At 50.1% G+C, this 5,420-nt stretch overlaps 1 pseudogene; it reads right to left on the bottom strand.

Annotated features, from left to right (window-relative positions):
- Positions 1 to 905: 905 nt before the first annotated feature.
- LOC123081681 (ubiquinol oxidase 1b, mitochondrial-like) lies at positions 906 to 1,871 on the bottom strand (annotated as a pseudogene).
- Positions 1,872 to 5,420: the final 3,549 nt, after the last annotated feature.

Genomic DNA, 5,420 nt, shown 5'->3' with positions numbered 1-5,420 from the left:
GGTGTGGTCATAGATATAGCAAGCAAGCAAGTTGGTGCATTTAGCTGAAAGTAGACATTCTGACCCAATTTCAGTGTTTTCTATTGTTTTCTTTGTTTGCTAACCATATTCATGGCTTAGTTTGGTAGAATTGTGAGTTTTTAACTGTTTCTTTTGCTGTTCCCAGTGACCGGCTGTTATTCTATATATAGATGTCATGGTACACAATCATTTATTCATCTTCTTTTCAGATTCATGTTGCTTGGTTAAGATACAACGTGCTGTTTGGTGAAGCTACTAAACCAAAACCAGATCGAAAGGCTTTGTCTCCATTACTCTTTAACTTGTGGTAATGATTCGATTTTCTCAACAAATTGGTTTATCTATTATTCAGTGGATCAGCATAAGTAGTTGCATATGAAATATATGCATGTATTTGTAACTCAAGTAAGAGCTTAATGCCTTATGTTCTTTTTTCTAAATGAGAACATTTCTGCATGTATACCTTTTTCCTCTAATTGTAAGTCATTCTAATGTTATGTATAGTTAGACCTTATATGGTATGCTAATGTATATCTACATGTACTTCCATTATATTGATATTATGTTTGAATTATATTTATTAATATTCAGTCCCAATTGTTTGCACTATGAATGCCGCAGCAAGGCGTGGGGTATCATCTAGTTTATATAATAAGGATCATAGTATAAGTCACGTACACACCAACCTGGCAAAACTGAATACATATTACACTTCCGTTGAATATGTATTACTCTGTATTGGCATGCTGTCGAATAAATATTATTGTCAAGTGATAATATCGCGCAACAATCCATCTCAAATTAACGGGACAAACAATGGCGACAGTGGTAGTAGGTGACAGCGGTGGACTGAGCAGTCATCGATCTGTGTTCCGTTGAACTGATCAGTGGTAGCTGAGCGGCGCAGGCGTCTGATTCAGCGTCATTCCCTGGTAATGGATGTCTGATGCGTAGTGGTTGGCGTCGCGATGATGCGCCTCATCGGCGCGCATGGCAATGACGTCGTCCTTGAGCCTGGCGGCGGCGGGGAGGCGCCAGTAGTCGATGGCGATGGCCGGGGCAGGCGTGTTCTCGATCAAGCCGGCCTCGAGGTCAGTGTACGGCCTCCTCCTCGAGGTAGCCGACGAAGCGGTGCGCGAACTTGGGGGAGACGAGGTACCCGATGAAGTAGGCGTTGAAAAAGACACCCTGGGTGGGGAGCACGAGCGCGCGCTCGCACCACAAGGGCTGCGTCACCTCCATGAAGGTCATGAGATGCATGCGCTCGTTCTGGGCCTCCTCCATGAGCGCGCGGATCCAGCCGCCGTTGTGCTCGAAGCGGCGGAGCGAGCGCAGGTGCAGCAGCACGCCGCCCACCATGGGTGGCACCGCCGCGACCGTCTCCAGCAGCAGCATGTGGCTGGCGTGCCGGCGCTGGAAGAAGAGGTCGCTACCCGCGCACAGCGTCCGCACGATGAGTTACGCCACCTTGTCCGCCATCGCCCTCGGCTCGTGGTGCTTGGCCACGTCCATGGACGTGTCCGGCCGGTACGTGTCCCACGGCCTGAAGGAGAACCACGACCACTCCGTGCCGTCGTCCTCGACGAGCTTCCGCGGCTTGATGCCCCAGTAGCTCGGCACGGCCTTCTTGTTCTGCTCCGGCGTTGTTGCGCCCTGGGGCTTTCCAGTGGCTTCTTCTTGTTTGGCATGCGGGCCTGCGGCAGTGCTGGCCATCCGCGCGGGGAAGATCCTCGCGGTGGTGGGCATGATGCCCCTCGCGCTCGCGGCGAGTCTGGACGCCGGCTCGGTGGCGGCGAAGAGGCGGGGGCCCAGGTGGCGCAGTAGCTGGCTCCGGCCATCCGTGAGCTCATGATGGTGGCTTTTGAACAACTAATAAACTGGTCGAAAAGCTTTGGGGGTATTTATGTTGGGACCGGATCGAATGGGAGGTCTTGGTGGCTGGGAAGTGATTTCTGTTGGTGTTGATCTGGTAAACTGACTGATGACAGGAAACGTCCTGCTGGAGATGGTTTTATAGGGGAACTCACGTGTCGGGAACGTCTCGTGAAGGAAATATGTCCTAGAGGCAATAATAAAGTTATTATTTATTTCCTTATATCATGATAAATGTTTATTATTCATGCTAGAATTGTATTAACCGGAAACATAATACATGTGTGAATACATAGACAAACAGAGTGTCACTAGTATGCCTCTACTTGACTAGCTCGTTAATCAAAGATGGTTATGTTTCCTAACCATAAACAAAAGAGTTGTTATTTAATTAACGGGATCACATCATTAGAAGAATGATGTGATTGACATGACCTGTTCCATTAGCTTAGCACCCAATCGTTTAGTACGTTGCTATTGCTTTCTTCATGACTTATACATGTTCCTATGACTATGAGATTATGCAACTCCCGTTTGCCGGAGGAACACTTTGTGTGCTACCAAACGTCACAACGTAACTAGGTGATTATAAAGGAGCTCTACAGGTGTCTCCAAAGGTACATGTTGGGTTGGCGTATTTCGAGATTAGGATTTGTCACTCCGATTGTCGGAGAGGTATCTCTAGGCCCTCTCGGTAATGCACATCACTTAAGCCTTGCAAGCATTGCAACTAATGAGTTAGTTGTAGGATGATGTATTACGGAACGAGTAAAGAGACTTGCCGGTAACGAGATTGAACTAGGTATTGAGATACCGACGATCGAATCTCGGGCAAGTAACATACCGATGACAAAGGGAACAACGTATGTTGTTATGCGGTCTGACCGATAAAGATCTTCGTAGAATATGTGGGAGCCAATATGAGCATCCAGGTTCCGCTATTGGTTATTGACCGGAGACGTGTCTTGGTCATGTCTACATTGTTCTCGAACCCGTAGGGTCCGCACGCTTAAGGTTTCGATGACAGTTATATTATGAGTTTATGAGTTTTGATGTACCGAAGGAGTTCGGAGTCCCGGATGAGATCGGGGACATGACAAGGAGTCTCGAAATGGTCGAGACGTAAAGATCGATATATTGGACGACTATATTCGGACATCGGAAAGGTTCCGAGTGATTCGGGTATTTTTTGGAGTACCGGAGAGTTACGGGAATACGTATTGGGCCTTATTGGGCCATACGGGAAAGAAGGAAAAGGGCCTCAAGGGTGGCTGCACCCCTCCCCTTAGTCTGGTCCGAATTGGACTAGGGAAGGGGGGCGCCCCCTACCTTCCTTCTCCTTTTCCCTTCCTCTTTTCCTATTCCATATGGGAGGAGGAATCCTACTAGGACTAGGGAGTCCTAGTAGGACTCCACACCTGGAGCGCCTCTCCTAGGGCCGGCCTCCTCCCCCCTTGCTCCTTTATATACGGGGGCAGGGGGGCACCTTTGATCTTCATGATCGTTCTCTTAGCCGTGTGCGGTGCCCCCCTCCACCATAATCCTCGATAATATTGTAGCGGTGCTTAGGCGAAGCCCTGCGACGATAGAACATCAAGATCATCATCACGCCGTCGTGCTGACGAAACTCTTCCCCGACACTTTGCTGGATCGGAGTCCGGGGATCGTCATCGAGCTGAACGTGTGCTAGAACTCGGAGGTGCCGTAGTTTCGGTGCTTGATCGGTCGGGCCGTGAAGACGTACGACTACATCAACCGCGTTGTCATAACGCTTCCGCTGTCGGTCTACGAGGGTACGTAGGCAACACTCTCCCCTCTCGTTGCTATGCATCACCATGATCTTGCGTGTGCGTAGGAAATTTTTGAAATTACTACGTTCCCCAACATCTCGGCCCGCACGGCAGGGCTCGGTGCTTCCCGGAAATGTCAGGCCAACTCCACGGCGCGACCCTATCCTATCCGCGCGCGTCTTTTTGAGGTAAAACGAACGAACCAGACGGTTCAGCGCGTGGGCGCAAACGAACTTTTGTCCATTTTTTGTCCACTTCCGACTCATCCCGGCCCAAGTTTGCGCCGCTTTTGAGGTGAAACGGACAGCACGCGGATGCGCGGGCCGTCTGCGCGTGTCCTCCCCTGGCCCACCTGTCGATGGTACATGGGCGCCTTTTTCTATCTGTCCCCTCCCTCTCTTCGAATGCACACCCTCCATTCTTCTCCACTCTTCCCTGCTCTTCCCTCGCCGCCGCCGCCATCCACTGTTGCCATTATAGCTGTGCAGCTCGGACGCGCGCTTGCCCAGCCCCTTCCTCTCGGCGCCCCCGAGCTACCCAACCACGACCACCTATTTTTCGCACCCGCCGGTCGGATTTGGGGCGGATCCGGTCGGTCTTAAACTCGCCCGGCTGTGGGAGGCCGCGCCACGCCATGGACTGGCCGGGCACCGGGGCGAAAGGCCATGGCAGGGCCGCAAGGCCACATGTAGGCAGTGGCACCTCCTCTAGCCGCTCGGATCTACACCGTCGGTGGTCCGCCGTCAGCTACACGAATGGCGGTCGGCTGGGCTCGGTGCTAGCCTAAAAGCTCGTCGGCGCACCGTTGCCGCTCATTAAGTGCGACCACTGCCTAAAGATGGTCGTGCCCCGCGTGTCTACAATGCCGAAACATCCCGGATGGGTGTTCATCAAGTTCTTAAACGATGGGGTATGTGTTCTTTTTAGCTTCGGTTTGTGCTCTAGATTTGACTAGTTGTGCTAACTTCAAATTTTGTTGTGTAGAATGGATGCAAGTTTTGGTATTAGGAAGAAGAGTACATCGATATATTGATAGAGTGCAATTTAGTAGATGTCCGTGCACTTTTAGCTAGCATAGAGGCTGTAGATGAGACAAGTGCACTTGTTGCTAGATTAGAGGCTCGACACGAGACTAGATGCGAGGAAGCAACCTCTACTTCTTTAGACTGGAAGAAGAAAGAAACACGCAAGATGGAGGCGGCTCCTCCGCAGATCAACAATGAATGCATCGAGAAGGCACTAATCCAACTTACAGGAGCAGTTATGGAAGTTGGATATCTTCTAAAATGTATTCTTGTGGTTTTTGTTTTCTTTGGTCTTACTTTTCTAGTCAAAATTTGGTGATGTATTCCCATGTACCAAGAATGAATGATGAAAAAAAGTATAAGGGCTTGCAAAGAAAAAAAATACGCGGACAGGATGCGGCCGGGCGTTGGGTGCACGGCCACCGGATCCCAGGATACAGCCGGACACGACCCTATTGCCCTACCCAAATGGACAAAATCCGAATAAAACAGACATCCGTTTAGGGTCGCGTGGTGGAGTTGGCCTTACTAGACAACATGTGCGCACGCTCCCTGGATAGAGAAGGAGAAAAAAAAGACATGTGCGCACTCGCCCAACAGCTAACTGTCATGGATGATCCAATTCTTGTGTGGTTCGGTTCAAAATAAAAATAGTCTTTTATGTTGTTACACATACTAGTACTATTTTTTGTGCACGAGGGGCTGCTAGCAG

This window comes from Triticum aestivum, chromosome 4A (assembly GCF_018294505.1).
Source record: "Triticum aestivum cultivar Chinese Spring chromosome 4A, IWGSC CS RefSeq v2.1, whole genome shotgun sequence".
NCBI lineage: Eukaryota > Viridiplantae > Streptophyta > Magnoliopsida > Poales > Poaceae > Triticum > Triticum aestivum.
Note: the sequence above shows the minus strand (reverse complement) of the source record. Positions and strands in the feature narration are given on the sequence as shown.